This window comes from Coturnix japonica, chromosome 1 (genome assembly GCF_001577835.2).
Source record: "Coturnix japonica isolate 7356 chromosome 1, Coturnix japonica 2.1, whole genome shotgun sequence".
NCBI lineage: Eukaryota > Metazoa > Chordata > Aves > Galliformes > Phasianidae > Coturnix > Coturnix japonica.
In genome coordinates, this window is record NC_029516.1 from 156636325 (window position 1) to 156654117 (window position 17793).

At 39.0% G+C, this 17793-nt stretch overlaps 1 long non-coding RNA gene across 1 annotated transcript in view; it reads left to right on the forward strand.

The window, feature by feature from the left end:
• The first annotated feature begins 118 nt into the window (after positions 1-118).
• The window catches only part of LOC107308253, a 32086-nt gene continuing 14411 nt past the window's right edge, over positions 119-17793 (forward strand). The window contains exons 1-6 of the long non-coding RNA XR_001552718.2: positions 119-5747; positions 6743-6863; positions 7485-7555; positions 11348-11461; positions 12348-12474; positions 14080-14260. This is a non-coding gene — a long non-coding RNA (uncharacterized LOC107308253). The remainder of the gene's footprint in view (positions 5748-6742; positions 6864-7484; positions 7556-11347; positions 11462-12347; positions 12475-14079; positions 14261-17793) is intronic.

Genomic DNA, 17793 nt, shown 5'->3' on the forward strand with positions numbered 1-17793 from the left:
CTCCCTACAGCCTCCCCTCAGGAAGTTGTAGAGTACAATGAGGTCTGCCCTGAGCCTCCTCTTCTCCAGATTAAACAATCCCAGCTCCCTCAGCTGCTTCCCATCAGACCCATGTTCCAGACCCCTCACAGCTTCATTGCCCTTCTCTGGACACACTCCAGGGCCTCCCTGTCTTTCTTGCAGTGAGGGGCTCAAAACTGAATGCAGTGCATGATGGGGTTGTATTGCTACTCTTAGTGCAAGTCAGAATTAAGTAGAACAAATATTTTAATGCTGATGTAAGGAATTGACTTGGACCCAATGTGAGGTAATACAACAACAGTCCAAAATGAATTTGGGTTTTGGTAAGCACAAGGATCTTAGTCAACTCATTTATAACAGTGAGAACTTCAGAAATGGTGTGGAAGGTTGGGGTTGTATTGGTGAAATGATGTTCAAAATAATAATAATTTTAAAAGAAAGTTTATAAAAGCAAAGTGTTCTGAAATGAATTGGGAAAATAAACCAACATAGGTAATATTTCATAGAATCGTGTAATGGCCTGTGTTGAAAAGGGCCACAATGTTCATCGAGTTTCAACCCCCCTGCTATGTGCAGGGTCACCAACCACCAGACCAGGCTGCCCAGAGCCACATCCAGCCTGGCCTTGAATGCCTCCATGGTCTTTTGTGTATGTATATTCAAATAAGATGTGTTGGCTTTTAGTCTCATACTGTTGATGTTTGGGGTTGTGCGTGTGTACCAGATAGTTCTCCTACAAGCAGGTTTTATTTGGGTCTCTCTTTCCCCTGAGCTCAGGTTTTGTACTGGTTTTCTGTTCTTGTGCACAAAAGTCTGAGCTTTCTAAGGTGTAATTTCTCTTAGCTGTGATTGTAATTTTAAATTATTGACTTGTGACAGAATGCCAAGATATTGTATTAGGAAGGTGATTCACGAGTTTTGATAGTGGTGCTTTTCAGCAATAGAGTCAGAAGGCAGTGTTTTACCAAAGGCTAATGGGGATGATGCTGGTTTCTATTTCTTCTCTTTTCTCTGTATTGGTAAAAGGGAAATCAACTCCAAACCATACCCGTGCAAGCACGCAGGGTTGGCTATAACACACCACTCTTTGAAAAAGTACCCAATTCTTTCATTCTGTTTTCAAAGTTACTTTGGTATTTACTTTGGGAGTCTCCTGTTTTGATTTCTTGAAAACATGCAATAATCAAATGTATTGTAAAGTCAAGCCCTTCTGACTCTCTCTCTTCTCAGACTCTCTGCGCACTTAGAAACAGCTGATGAATCTGAATTCCTTTAGGTGGGGTTAATCAAACTGAAAACAGTCCTTATGAAGTGCTGGACAGAGCACTTACGTATCTTTCATTTTGTGATGGTGCTTAAAGGCCACATTGCGGTTGAGTTTTGTTATGCTGGTTGCTGTAATACGTGTGGTTCCTCACCCTCAAAACCCAAACATTTTAATCCTGAAGACCATTATCCTTCTCAAATAAATGAATGGATAAATTCCCAAACTGGTTGTGGAGTGGTTTTTTTTCCTAACTCTTGGCTCCTCTGCTGCTTGCATGTGGGACAGAAATGAGGAAGAAGGGAAAAAAAGGAAAGCATAATTTTGCCTTTAGAATAGAAGGAGGTGGCTGTAATTTTCCCTTTCAGGCTGACAGAGCTTCTTCCTTTTAGCAAAAATGGTATCAACCGGATGAACTGCTGATTTTTATATAGCCCGTTGTGTGCTAATGGGGGGGTTCTTGAGGTGTGCTGATGTCATGTCATCTTTACACTGACATCCTCTGTGTACAATGCAGCATAACCAACTTTCAGATCTATTGTTTCATTCTCTAGTCAAAGTGGTCAAGAAAGTGGTTTTGCACTTTGGCCAAAACTCAGAAGCAACCATTTCCTAATGTGTTGTTTTGTTTTTCTTTTATGTGGCAGCAGCATCTAACGATGTTTGCACAAATGTGTCTTCATGTGATATCACAGAAGCATCTCCTTGTTCGCTCCTTCTCCTCAAGGTGCCAGGACAGTTAATGGCATTCAGGCCATGAGCTTCCTGTCTAATAATAACAGGATCACCAGCAATGTGCAGATGCAGTCATTTTTGTTGAAGCAGGTATTCTCTAGTGAATTTTCACTTTCTAAAATAGAAGAGCGGTATAATTTGGCATTAAAAGGGATCATCTAATATGTTGTAGAATCAATTGTTCATCTTTATTAATCAGAAAAAAAATCAAATGTTTTTGACAGAAATGTGAAATGAAGATATCCAAGGTAGGAATTCTGCTGTTGAAGATATTCTCTCACTTTGTGGATGTGTCCTGCCTCTCGCTTTCAGCTTTAGCTTGCTTGATGCCTGTTTCTTGCTGTTCAGTGACTGGGGCCCCTCGTGTGTGCAGTCAGTGCTGGAGCTTCTTTCCTGCATCAGGAAAACTCCCATGCCAGGTCAGTGCTCAGTCTGATTTGTGTTCTGCTGCACAAAAGGTTGCCAGATTTTAGTTGATGCTGCAGGTGCTTTAAAGTTTTGCTGTAGCTTCCTACCTGCATTGTTTTTAAGCATCTCCCTTTCCTAATTGTGTGGTTAATGTGGTGGTGCACTGGCAGGAAAGTTCTATGTCAATTTGTGAATTTAACTTTTTTTTTTTGCAGGTATGTAAGAGTAAACTAGGCTTCATGGAATACCTTCTACTTTAAGAATTAGTAGATCGGGTCAGATGGTTGCAACATTACGTGCAGCAGTGGTTATCTTATTAACAACCAATTTGGGAAGGGATACGAGTAATGCATTGGCAAGTTTAAGTTCCATTTTAGAACAGTTTAAAAGGTTGGTTCTTAAAACGCTGATGTTCAAAAATGCCTTTCAATTAGGCACAGGAATAAGGTTATCAAAGCTGCTACAGTCTGCAGCTGGTCCTTCTCTTTTGTGCATCCCGCTGCTCTTGTGGTTGTTACCATTTAAAGAGCATGTTTATGGTTTTCAGTAGCATCTGAAATCAACAAAAATTACCCTGAAATCCTAATAAATGAATCAAAGAAAGATCTTCAGTTCTCTTTCCATTATATAAACTTAATTTTAACGATGTTGTATTAATATCTGAAGTTATTTGTTACCTGCTAATATAAATAATAATATAAAATCTTAAAATGTGAGGGTTTTTTCATGTTTAATTAGCTTGGCAGAGTTCATGCATCACTGTGCAGTGTAAATAAACTGTTATTATATTTCATAGAGCAGAGAGGCATTACTGAATTAATATGCATTTCTTTTGTAATTGCATTGTTGGGTAATTGTGCTTTATAATATATTTCAACTTTTTACATTTACATCATTTCTTTGTTATTTGTTTTATTGTTCTTGGTGGTTTTTTTTGACTAGAACTGCTATGCCATATTAAGTCGCGTTTTCTTGCACAGGAAAAAAAAGATGTAAAATGGAATACAAATCCAAAATGGAGATCCCTGTCAGAGTAAAAATAGAGGAATGAAATTAAGCCACTGTACTAAAGCACTGATTCACAAACTTGTTGAACTGGAGTTTGGTCATTGATATGGGTGGATGGGGGACAGGTGATGCCAGTGGTGTTAATTTTTCTGTCCTATGTTCTTCAACATATGGCCCATTTCTGAAGGCAGAACTCTGCTCTGTGCTTCCTGCCTCACTTAACTAGCTTATCACCTCTCCTTCATCCTGTTCTTGTATACCACCATCTACTCGTGTATGGCAAGCCCAGTTCCTAATTTGCTCTCAGATCAGTATCTTCCTGCAAAGTGTTGGTTGTTGAAGTGTGATGATGTTCACAGGCCTAGCTGGGAGATACTGTGCTACACTGCGGTTAGAAACAAAGTGTGGCAAATAGCTGGTCTTACAAATCCTTCTTCAGATAAGTAATGCCCTTAAAGGCTGTTGAATGCATTTCATTAAGGATTACATGTGATTAGTGGTCTGTAAGGTCAAGAGTATGACCTGTCATTAATGAGTATTCATATATTAGTGCTGCTTTGAGCAGGAAGTTCAACTAGATTGCCTCTGAGTTCAGTTGCAATGAGAATGATTATCACACTTGTATTGCGAAAATAGATATTTAATTTGTAAAAGGACATATTAATTAAATAAGCTATGCCCTATCCAGATGTTGCAATTCATTTTACTTATTCTGTCATATTGTAGCATGGAGATACAAATTTGACCCAAGTTTTAAGATTTAAAACAGTATTTAAGAAAAAGAATCCTTTTTGTGTATTTCACTGAATTCCTTGTATATAGTTTGATATTCTTAGCATACAATTGATTTGGTTGTGGTACTAGTCAGAGTATAGTGCAGGTGAATGCAGTGCTTCCATTTGCAACTGAACTGTGTCAATGGGCTCAAGTGGACTCGGACTATTTCAGGTATTGCTGGCACTGAGGCTGTTGTACAAAGCCATCAGTGCAGGTCAGCAGTCTGAGAAAGAAAGGTTTGAGGCCCCAAAAACTTCCAAAGCAAGGACTCTGCACATGAGAAGGAATTCTCATATTCAAAAACTATCAAACAAACAACACTCTGTGAGATTATACTGTGTACATCCTGAATATACATAGATGCTGCCACACAGATGCTGATGTCAGTAGTGTATCAATGACTAGACAGACCTCCTGGACTATAGAAACCATAGAAAGCAAATTAAAAGGAATAAAAGGTGTTATGAAGGAGCTGAGAAAATTCCTTACATTACTCCTTGCTACAAAGAATGTTGTGAACATTCTGTCCTTTTCAGACAATGTAGTTGGGACATTATTGAATTAGAGAATAAGATTGAATGTGCAAATGCTCAAGACTGGGAATTGTCAGTTGGTGTATGTGCTGCACTTCTAAACTGAGCACATCTGGAATTTGCAGGCCAAGAATTCATATTTTCATGCCAAACTACCTGATGTAAATACTGAAGTACTTGAATACAGTCATAGAGTTCTGTGAGCACATGATTTAATAGAGTCTAGTTTCCTACATAGCTGTATACCTTAGAGGTACCAGCTGCTGTTGGCATCTTTATAAGCTGTTTCTGTTTTGTCTGTATTACTTTATAAGTATCCAGAGTAAAATTCTATGTACATTTGGTGAAATTAGAGAAAGTTGTGAGGGACTTGAGGACAGTCTTCTAAAGAGAGATGTATTAGCATAATAATGGTAGGTGTCATTCAGTATTTGCAGTCATGAAATAACTCTCAGTGGAAGGGATGACTGAACTACTTGAAGAGATTTCTAAATTACAAGTAAATGTTGCAAAAATACACTTAAGCCCCCATGTAAAAATATCTTTAAGAAGTGCCCGCTGTGAATGAAGCAGCTTAAAAATTTATTTTAGTGATGCTCCTTAGTAGCTTTAAATGAAAGATCCTTACTTAGTTGTGCTTACTGAAGTGATCTTCCCATCTGGTTTCATTGCAAAAGCCATTGATGTTTACTTTACCAATCAGTGTGTTTATGCATCCTCTGGTTGGTTTTGAATGCTATTGATAAATAACAAGTTCTTGCCAAGTAGGTAAAGTCTTTGCAGCTTACATAATTAAAGTAATATTTGCTGTATTTCTTGCTTTCGGTTTATTTTCTTTGGGTTATCTCTGAACGCTCAATAATGGCAATACATTCATTCTGCCATTTGGAGGAGCCTGTGCCACAGAATAATGATCTGAAGAGAGCTGATGCGTTTGCAAGGAAGAGTCCTCATTTGTGCAATAGCGTTGATGCAGCTAAGAGGTGCCTTGCCAAGTTCAGGTAAGCGTTTTCTCTTTGCTATTTTAAAATGTAGGTCTGCTGGCGTTTCATTTAAATTAGCATATGTGCATTGCCATGTCAGAGCCTGCCAGCCTTCATGTTGGTCATTTGACACGAGGTATCCTGAAATGAAAAGGCATGTGCTGTAGTATGCATGCCTACAAGATGTGTAGAGGGAAGTTTTTTATCTTGAAAATTATTTTGGGATAATTCCTGATCTCCGGGGTAGTTTGTGAGGATGGAGATTGTGGTGATCATAATGACACAATTCCTTTTTGCTATGAGTTCTTTTTCAGAGTTGGGCTTCTTTATATTTGGGATTAATTATTTTGCAGAGCCACGGACAGTTGTGGTTATGGATGTAAGTGTTAATAATTAGTTAAAATGGATCCTTACATTTTGACGTGGTAACATTGGCTCAGGATTTAATTTTATATTGTGGGTGTTGTCTATTTGTTTGTTTTTTCTAGCCATCCAATTATTTTAATAACATAATAACGACTTCACAGTAGAAGCTGTTTTACAGCCATACTCTGTATGGGAAATGTTGGCAGTGTAGCCAGTAAAAAGTGCTAGCAGTAGAATAACAAAATAAACATAAATACATATTTAATATATACTTGAATTTATTTTCTTGTGCTCTTACTGCAAGCTGCAGAAGTTTAGCTGGCTGTAGGCTTGGTCTTCCAACTATTAGTCTAACAAGAGAGAATTTGCAAAGAAAACCAAGCCATGCTTATCAGTAAGGCACAGTACAGTTTGTCAGGCTTTGTCAGTGGTGCACACAAATCCAGACCATTTTCATGACACTTGTCTGCTTTGATGCTAAATTACTGGATCCCTTGCACTGGTAAAAATGTTTTATATATGTATATCTATAAATATATACATGATACCACTTGTCTTGCTAAATGTCCACAGAATGAGAAGTAATAATATATTTTTTTCTTTTATTACATTATAATTTTATTTTATTATATTTATTTTGGTTCCAGAAACAGAAGCTTATGTTCTGTGTTTTTTATGCACATATTCAACTGTACTTACCAGCATCATCCTGGGACAGTGCTTCTTCCTCAGAACTTCAGTGACATAAAAAAGGGCAGTGCTTTTAATGTAAGCCTTTGCTTTAGTCTCTTCAAACTTGCAGCGCGAAGATACTGTTTTAAGTAAATGAAATGGATAATTAAACACCAGAATCTAGTTAAGAAATGCATTTGAACTCTTAGTAGGGTACTCCAGCTATGGTCAAAACCAGTGAAAATTAGATTGTTTCGGTAAAGTTCTAAAAAGTTGAAATGCATTTCAGAATCATCACAAGGAAAAAAAAAAAAAGTACTAATTTTGGAGACTATTCCTAAAATGTATGATTTTGTTCTGTAGTATGAATGAATTGAGCTGGGTATCATTTTCAAAATACTTTTCTTGTGTAAATGCCACAGAATTATAAGACCTGGGGAAATGATGCATCTGTCTATTAGTTTTTAAATATGCAAAGAACAATATTCTTAAGCTGGTTAGGTTTTTGTATAGGTGAGAATAGATGCTGGCTGTGCGTGAAGCTAAACTGCTATTGAGCACAGCACTACAGAAAACAAAGGTGGGACAGAAGTAACGCTTAAGCCAAGTTCAGTGTTATTGTGTAATGATGCTTATGGTGTCTAAAATGCAGATATTGAGAGAAATAACTATGTTTTTCCCCTAAATCATTGAACGGGACTGTTATTCTTAACACAGCTTCCCATACTTGGATGGAACTGTTTTTTCTTCAAAGAGCAAACAGAATGCTGCATCTAAGGAGTAAGAAGGTAAGGCACTTGAGATTGTTATTTCAGGAAGCAGTTAAAAGTAATTTCAGTGACTTGTAATGAATGCAAATATACAAAAATACATATTATTTATTATGCATTGTGAACTCTGAAATGGTTTATATCAGTTCCTGCCTGTTGGCTTTTTTTTTCTTGTTTATTACATGGGTGGAATTTCTGTAAGTATTCAGCTCTGCTTTCTAAATGTGTTTTCACTGAAATCAGTGAGCTGACCTGAGTGGGAATAAAGGGTGGTTTATCTTTAGTGAGACAAAGTTAAGTCATCACTAAGTAATTTTGAAATCCCATCCTTGAAATACCGGGGCTTTGACATTCAGTGGGATGAGAATCTCAGAACAGACTGATTACTGTGGACTCCCAGGCTGCGGCTCAGGTAAATAACTTCTTTGGTGGAGGATCAGAAAGCTTTCTTCTTGTCTGAATTGTAATCATTACTAAGCAAAGGATGCAACTAAAATTATAAAGGTTTTCCTCTTACATTTAAAATAGATTTGCTTATACCTGTGAGAGGTCTATTAGTTATAGTTGGAGCATTACACAATTATCTAATATTCAAAACTACTGTTTCTAAAGACATCTTCTTTACCACCATAGAATGTGAGTCTCTAGTTCCACTCACGTTGATTTTTATCTTGTTTTTCACCACATCACCAAGAGTAAGATTCTAGTTCTGCTACTGCAGTTTCTGTTTTGCAAAGACAGAGATGTCTTGGTAGTGCATGCATAAGTTAGAAATAACAGCTTCTCTATTGGAATAAGTGTTAGGGGCTGAGTTCAGATCATGGAATTAACTTGATTTGTTTCCTACTCCTACTGGTCCCCGCTTTCTCCAGGTAGCTCAGTTGTTTGAGTTCCAACATCCCAATGTAGTTTGTAACCAGAGCCGTAAAGTCACCTGGAATTGGTGCTACTTTACTTTTATTTCCACTCTTGTAAAGCACAGTAGTGAAGCAGGTGCAGCTACTGCATTAGTAGAGGTGGGGAACTTGGAGAGGAACTGAGTGTGCCATGGAAATTGTTTTCCAAAGAGAAATGGGACAAAGATATTCTATAGTATTTATACATCAGTGTGTTGGGCACAGAAAGAGCTATGCTCATGAGTCATATATACAGCTCTGATACTATGCTTATACTATACTATTAACTTAGTGTGCTAATGATAGCGAAGTCGCTGGCTGTGAGATCTGATGTGGAGCCCTGAGGTGAGATGCCCAGTGACAACAGTACTGGATACCACACAACACACTGTGAAAGTTTGTGTTCCCAACATTATGACATGTTTTTAAAAACAGAAAGGTGCCCTGATTGTCAGCATCCAGCTTAAATACTCCTGTCTTGGATCTCACCATGTTAATGCTGTCATATTAAACTGGATGGTTACGTTTTCAGAGAAGGAGACTGGTTTTCCTTATCTGAAGTCTGACTATGGGAGTTTCAGGGTCTTAAGAGGACATCTCATTCCTGGTGTGCTTGCCAAGAAGAGGTTATGAAAACTGCACAGTGTCTTGAAAAATGAACTTTATCCTTGTATGGAATGGGTAATTGTATGGGTAATAGGCAGTGCAAGTTCCTGATTGCTCCTCAGACCCTAAGGCTCTGTGGAGTTAGTCTGAAGTACCATGCTTCTTGCAAAAATAGTTAGAGGTTGATGCACAGCAGAAGGAAAGAACTATTGAGGACTATACTGTAGGTCAGGAAGAGGATACATTTTCTTGGGTTACAGACCAAGTTATGGAATGCCTTCTTCCAAGATAGAAACACTGAACTCGGCATCAAATGAGGACTTTGATCAGCACTCCAAGGAGGGATAGTCAGCAATATGAATATTATTGTGTGCATCACTGTAAGTACAGCAGTACACTGAGACTCCAGATGCCTTGAAAGGTCTTGTGCTTCAGATGAAGAGTCTTAAATTCATGGGCAATGTATTTCAGTTTGTAGATGGATGAAGTGCTCTGTGCTTTGGTTTGTTAAAGGCTGTGGTTGGAAGCATCTTTTTGCTAAGTTCTACTAGTTATTTTCATGACCATTGCTGGTGTTTATTTACTCTCTAGCTTGTCGGTGAAGATATTCACAATGTTTTAAGCTGTGTCTGCCCTGACACATACCTATTTGTTCCTAAACATCAAGTGAGGTTGTTCACTTCAGAGTCCAGTCTGGTTCTGATACTACTTTCATCCTGGTTTTAGAGAACCTGTCTTTCATGGCAACTTAATGTGGACTAACTTGTTATTGGGCCATTCAATTCTGCAGATGTTGGTCATAGTAAATGGGCACTTATCAGATAGGGAGACAAAAACATGCCTTCCTGCTTTTTGCAGTTTTCCTAGTTTATGGAAACATTAGGTAAATTTTTTAGACTTGAATGTTGTAACTTCAGCTTGAATAAATCACTGAATTTCTGTCCTGCAAATCTGCATTTATCTTGAATCTGTTTTGAAAGTTATTGTAATATAAATAAGCAAGAAAATGTGTTGTTTTATCGGGTGAGTCTGGTCTTTTAACTCAGTCAGCTGGGAGATCCAATCCTTAGAGACCTAAGGGTAACGTGTATTTAAAGTAATAAATAATACCATGCTATTTGCTCCTTGTGGAAGTAGCTAAACTTTGTTCCTTTAGAAGCAAAAGGGCTGTTTGTTTGTTTTTCATAGCACAGCCTGAATTTGCAGATGTTTAAAACAACCGAAGAAATTAGCGGTGGAAATAGTATTGTGTGGCTGAACTAAAGGGATTTTGTTGAATGACTACTGCGTGTTGCTGTCATCAGCAGGCAGAGATAAGTGGTCATTTCCAATGCTGTGGTCCGGCTGAGGAGAAGTGACTGCTTTATATGTACTTTTCAAAGCAGAGCTCACGCTTGGGATCCAGTGTTTGTCCCAAAATTCAGCAATATTGCAGCATTTTACTCCCCCCAAAAAGTTAGTTAAACACGGAAAAGTATTGTGAAAAGAATAGTGGCACCTTAGTGGCACGCAGAACACTCTTGTCAGCTGAACTTGACGGAATCTGGCAGAAATTCAAAGTGTGGTTTGTCTCTAGTAATTCCATTAACATTTCAAAGGTTGATGATGTTCTGGGAATTACACAGCAGGGATTATTTTTTATGTTAAGAATTAGTACTCTAAAGCTTTGCCTGCACTGGGAATATTGCAGCTATCTTGCAATAGGCAAATGTACTCTATTCAAGACACTGGGTTCCCTATCAGATATTTTGCTACTTTATCTATATTGGCATAATTAAAATAACAGTCTTCTCTCCGCCTAGTGTGAATAGAGCTGTATCGGTATAAAACTATATATTGGTTGCTTGTTTCCAAATAGAAGGGAACAACCTAGGAGGGCTGGCCCAATTCCAGAAAATGTTTTTAATTATGGTGCAGTTGCTACGCCTCTCTGAACTATATGAGTAGTTATACCAGAAGTCAGTGACTTCATTCTAGTTCCTTTGCTCTTATCCGTGGAGCTCCATAAAAGGTTGCATCCTTAAGTTTTGTGTGTTCAGTTTGTCTTTGTGGCAAACTTGCCTGTTACACAGCACAGGTGATGAGTGGTTTGATAATAACAATGCGCCTTCATCTCTGAAACAACCCTACTGGTCTACTCAGTTTATACTAAAGTACATTTTAGTGTGAATGGTTAGAATTTTCCATCTGGTGGTGTGTACCAGAGCCTACAGATCATCTGCCCCTCTGAATCCTGGCTTCACTCTGTTGTTTGGTATGGTACAAAATGTTTTATGTATCCTGACCAAACTTTCACTCTGTTTTATAGATCAGTGTCTTGTCTCACTCTTCTGGTGTGCAAATGAAGCTTGTCCAATATGTGTTACCCCAGAAAGAATTAAGATAATTGAAGTCAGAGTATCTGAACTTGGATCACTTGCAAGTAAGGATGATCTGCATGCACATGTTCTGTTAAGATAATGGTGAACAGATCCAGATGATTCCTGATTTAAAGCTATAGATGAGGGAGTAATCCTGATTCCCATATTAAAAGGAGGGGAATTTCATGACGGGGAGAAGACTGAGAATGTGTGTAACCTTTCTGCTCTGAGACTGGGAGTACTGAAGAATGAATATGTGAGACAGACAGGAACAGGAAGAGCCGAAAGCCTGAGGGACCTTTGACCATTCAGAGAGCATTCAGTAGGTTTAACTAGCTGTTCTCTGTCCTATGCTCACGGACTGTTCCACTCTTTCTGCCTCTTTCCTTCCGCTTCAATCCCGTTTACACAGCGTGCTTTTTTTTCCCTCGGTCCACCCTCAGTGCTTTATAAAGTTTTTTTTTGGCTTTTTTTTTTTTTTTCTATTTTTGTTTATTTGTTTTAATGGGGGACTTTTAACTGTCCTGTGTTTATGCGCTCTCTAACAAAACAGAACTTCAGTATTCATAAGTCTTCAAGAATGATTAATGTTCCCTTGTCCAGCTTTTTGTAAGGGATCCCTTGAAGGCAAATGAACACCCCGAATGAGATGAGATGATGTGTATGAGATTTAATGGGATAAGGGAAGTTTTGCTCCTACAGACCTTCTGTAGATGAACTGGAGACTTAAAGGAGTAGATATTGAAACATCTTTACATCCTTCTGTTCAGAAGAAAAGTGGTGTAACTTTCGTTACAGCCCTACATACAGCGTACGATGAACATTTCAGAAGGGATATTATTTACACTATGTTTGCATTGCATTGTATGTCCAGTTATTGGCAGTTTTTTTGTTTATTTTCCCCATTTCACAGCTCTTAAATTTGCTTTCTGGAAACCATTTTGGTAGGTGTAGGTTGCTTGTCTGAAATCTGTTCTGAAGCTTCATTGCAAAGCAAGCACGGCACTAATGATGGATGCGAGCGGACGTCTTAAGGGTAACTGGATACGGCATCTTCGGAAACGGTGGTGTTTTGGTAAGAATCTGCTTATAAATTATGACATAATTTGTGATGGTTTTCTGCTGTGTGTATTTAAATCTGTCTGAAAATTTGTCCAGTCGCTTAATGGAAATGTTTCTTCTACTGTGTGATAAGTTGGAGGATTGCTCTGTGTTGTGCACCAGAAAATGTACACAATTTTACTAAGCAGTGACTTCTTGCATGTGGGAACTGTAAGTTTTTAGATGATCGAGGGTTTTTTCAAGTATTAATTAGTGGCTATTTATGGCTCTCTGCTTCTGAGCCTATTTCTGACTATTTACAACTGGATATTTTTGAACTGTCATTAAACAAACAACACAAATACTTTTTATTATACGTAGACTAAATGTTATAATTGACCTCCATTGGCATGTTTTACCATGACGCGTGCAACTGTTCTAGCAGGCAGTGTAAGAAACAACCCAATTGTGTGGAAGATACACAACATTTATGATATTTTTTTGCACATTAATCATAGCTGGAGGCTTTTAATCCTTATGTAGATTAAAGAGAAGTATAACAGAGGCTTGTTAAATTACTGTACTGGTACTACTTTGCTGGAAGCTTTGCACAGTTTAAATAGTGTACACAATTAAAGAGCTTAAGTAGGAAAACACCAGTGGAAATTTTACTGTAACCAGAGTCCAGTATCATAAAAGTGTTTCCTTTTACTTTAAAATAGCTCAGGCAAGCAACTCCTCAAGCAAAAATTCTTATTTCCACTGAAGCCAGTTGTGCTCTTAGCTGTGTCTATACTGAGTCTTGAAATTCACAAACAATCTGTGCCTATTTTTGTTCCTGCTCTTTGAATCCCACTGGTGGCTGTTGCTGTTGTGGACCTGTTCTGATAGTTCTTAAGATGGCTCTTAAAGACATTTTGAGGTCCTGGGTATGTATACATTGTGCTATACAGCAACCAAACTTATTTTAGATAAATTAGCCTCAGAGCTGAGGTAACTTTTAGCACCATGCTGCTTGTCAGTGGAAAAAGTGGTTTTATGGATGTGAGGAACTCTTAGTTTTAATGTGCCATTCTAAAAACTACAATGGTTTTTGAGTTGGTTTGTAGGAAGATTAGCTATTAATTGAACTGACAGTGTTAATGTCTGCTGTGACAGTGTTTGGTCTGCTGTGTGTCTGTCAGGGCCATTAGTCTCCAGCTCAAGTGCATTGTACTAACAAGGGTACCTCTTATGGGCACCCAAGAAGAGGTGCAAAACTGCAGTGTGTATTGATAGGACAGGAGCACCAGCTTGGTTGATGGAATCTACTTGCACCGTGCTCATTTACACTGTGTAATCTAAAAGATACCCAGGGCAGCATTCATTAAAACGAGTATTTTCACTTAGATACAGTGAAAGAAGAAGTATGGAGAATACCTGGTAGCTGGGTTCCGTTGAGGAGTGTGGACAGAGAGGTGATTCTCCAGAGGTCTAACAGAAGTGCATATGTTAAAACCACTTAAATCTCTTCAGAAAATGTCTTAATGTGAGCCATCTTCTCATTTGAAATTAATTTGGTGTAAGAGTTGCTAACAGTAATATCTGTCTATGTAACATCCCTTTCTAGACCACTCAGCTTCTCAATTTTACTTTCTAGGTGGGTGGAAGAGATAATCCAGCCTGCCAAGTGCTATGCACTCGTTCCAGTGCCAAAATACGAAACGCACACCAACAGCTTTAATGTAAGGGGCATACTAGGTTCCTCCAGCTGCACTGAACGATTATGTGTGCTAGGTGGATGAATATAAGCTTAGCTATCTGCTTCAATCGATTTACAGGTAGTTTTTTAATCATTTTGCTATGATTCTATGGGCTATTGCAGTAATTTGGGATGAAGAAGTTAGGCCGCTCACCAATTTGTTTTGCCAGGCTGATCCTCCACTCGAATTCGTTTTATGGCAAGTGTTCGGTTACTTATTTGGGCTGTTTGTATTTAAACCAGATTCTGGGCAGGGGAAAGAGGGGTGCACCCCTCAAATTCTGAAGGATGAAATCAATTAAGAAAAACCTCCTTTGCAGTGTCCATGCCAGAGGTATGTTACCTGTAGTTGCAGAAATGAAGGTTGGGACACTACCTGTCTCTTTCTGCTGATCTTTTCTAAGGTGACTGGTACTGAGTGGTATTCCTTAAATCAGTTACAACAAGTGATTGACTAGTAAAAGAGCTGATTGGTGTTTAGCGCCTAACTTTTCCGTTCCCAAATCATTTTAGTGCTAATAACTTCATTTGTGACACTCCACTTCCACTAGTAGGTGGAAGCTTGAGGGGGAAAATGTTATAGTTCTTTCACAATTCATTAGTTTGTGGATGTCTCTGTTATGTTGTTTCCACACAGAATGACTCATAGCTAAATGAACGCAGCAGCCTAAAGGCGTGCCCTCACTGCTGCGGCCCACAGTGAAACTTGATGCCATTATATATGAAAAGAGGATGCTTATACGCATTTGAATCCTTGAGAAATTACATGCACATTGGACATATGTGCTATCAAACACTTCCTCAACGTATTTTATTTCAAAAAAGTTGTGTTTTACCCTGATTGCTCTTTTTCACACAATTAATTTACTGAGTTGTTGGCAGCATCTTGGCAACATCTGTCTTGTGAGGCTAAGTTAGAGCTGAGAAACTCTCTTTGTTTTGTAAAGCAATACGGTTTCAGTGTATTCATTTCTGAACTATTTGAGAAGAGATTATGGAAGTACTTGCATTGCCACATTGTTTTTGTAACGATTTAGACAGAATCAGGAGTGTTTCTGTCAAGCTGATAGCATAAAAACACTAATTATAGTGAACCGGTTGGTCTTTGGCTGTCCTAGCTCTCCTCACATTGCAGGTTGCTTACCAATCCAGTCTTTCCTTGTTTAACAAAACTGTCAAAAAAGAAGCAGCCTTACCTATTGACATGTCACGCATCATCATTTCTGTTACAGAAGTTTTGTATTGGAACTCTGCAAAAAGCAGGTCTAAAGCTGCTCTGGGGTTCCTGTCCTACATTCCTTACACCTCTCTTACCCTGCATTCTGGTACCTCGATTGCAAAATGCAGACAATGAGAGTATTAAATAAAACACTTCTTTTGTTGTTGTTTTGAATCACAGAATGACCTGGGTTGGAAGGGACCTCAAGGATCATGTAGTTCCAACCCCCCTGCCTGGCAGGGCCACCAAACTTCCACAATTACTAGATCAGGTTGCCCAGGGCCTCATCTAACCTGGCCTTGAACACCTCCAAGGACGGGGCATCCACAACCTCCCTGGGCAGCCTGTTCCAGGACCTCACCACTCTCCTAGTAAAGAAATCTTGAATCTTCAGGTGCTGCTGGTGGTGATGGTGCGCTGTTTTGTGTGTGTGTGTGTTGGTTGGTTGTTTCTCCAGGTGTTAACTAAAAGCTGCCATTGTTTGTATATTGAAAATACATACATAGCTCCATGTCTGTTCTCTGGGTGACAGAGCTGTGGGCTTGCTAATACTGAGACAGATTATAGAGTAAATACATTATGAGTGCGGTACCTTTAATTTATCAGTCCTATTCAACTAGGCTTGCTATGTGCTAAAGCAAACAGACATGTTTATATTAAAGAGTTGTCTTACCATAAGATGCTTCTCACAGCTGTACACCATGTCAGCTTTTCTGTGGATGTCCATGTTTGTTATCAGGAGGTGATGTCTGTGCTTACCTAACTTTGATTCTGCTGACACTGATCTGATCTCCATCCCTCTTCTGGTTTGCGGTGCAAGGCTGTAATGTGTTAATAAAAACTACACGCAGCTATCAACAGAAGCCACCACAGCTTCCATGGGATATACTGGAAGACAATAAAAGCTGCAATGTCAATCCTGTTTCAAATTCCAGCACCCCAGGCCAAGTCATCCTGGGTCGCTTAAGGATGTCTCGCTAGGAGAATATAGGAGGAATAAAGCTGTAACAGAGTGCTGCTGTTTGATCTTCAAGTAGCGCTTAAGCATAGGCAGAAGAGTAAAAAGCAAAATGGAAATACATCAGAAATTGCCACTTGGGCAGTTCAGCAGAGGACAGTGTTGCTGCCATCATATCAGGCTCCGTTCAGCTTTCAATAAACATAAGTAGCAGCAGGATACCAGAAATGGGTGTGCTGTTGTGTTCCATCCACATCTGTCAGCATGAACCCAGGCTGCTCTGCCTGAGGTGCTCTCAGTGTGTGGATCTCTAGTTTGTCGAGTTCCCTCCTCCTTTGCCAGCAGAGGTCCTGGAGCCTTGCTGCAGCCTGGGCCCTTTCAGCCTGTTCCCTTTCCACCTGTTTCATAGATGCTTTCTTTCCCTGTACTGCATGCTGAAGATGCAGAGCTCTGTGGTTACATTGAGAGGCTGTGATGTGAGACTGTGAGTGGGCTGTGTAGATGTGCAGACAGGTTCATGTCAGGTGCCGAATGTTCTGACCTTCTCCTTTCTGTGCTGAACTATTAAGCCCTTTTATCCTGGGCAGCATTTCCACCCAAGGCTGTATACTGTGCTACCGTTCACCCAGCATACATGTGCATGTTCAGGTGGCCTCGGTTTCCTCTCACTTGCATCAAAACTAGAGACAATTCTGATGGAATCCTCTTAGTTCAGTATTTAAAACAATATGTTAAGAGTTTTGGTCATTAAACTGGAATTAATGTGAAGTGGGAGCTGATTGATATCCTGACACTTAGTTTCTGTAGCACCTGTCTCAAAGTAATGGTTTCTTACGCTGTACATTAATCATGAAGAAGTTCAGAAATGCCTCATTCCATCCAAAAACTTTTATAATGAAGTAAATAGCTTTCATAGTATTGGAATCAGCAGATCTATGTGTTTAACAAAAATGCCTTCATATCCAAGTGAGGTTAATTTACACCTCTTTTCCTGTGAGTTTATTTTGTTGTGATTGCCTTCCTTCCCCTTAAAGGGGAAAATGGGCACGGAACAGCTTTGCCGGTAGACGTTCAGTGGAGTATATTTTGCAATATTCAGTACGTATTTCTAAGCTTCATCTGGAAAAGCAAAATGTCCCTTTTGTTTTAGAAAGAGGGGCTGCAAATTGCCAATGATGTGTATCACTGAAATGATCACAGGCAAAAACTGTTAATTTGGCAACCACTGGTTTGCAAACCAGAGCAAATTAATGGGGGTTAAGCGTTATGTTCTGATTTCCTGCTGTTGAATGGTCTGCTTTCGGAACACAGATGAAAGGTATGTTGCCTTTTGGATTCACAAATGATATCCTGCTTTCCTACAACCTGTTGCCTTTCTTTTATGCCTGGCAGCTTTCCTGTCAGTGTGTAAGGTCATCTTGAACCTGCAGCTTCA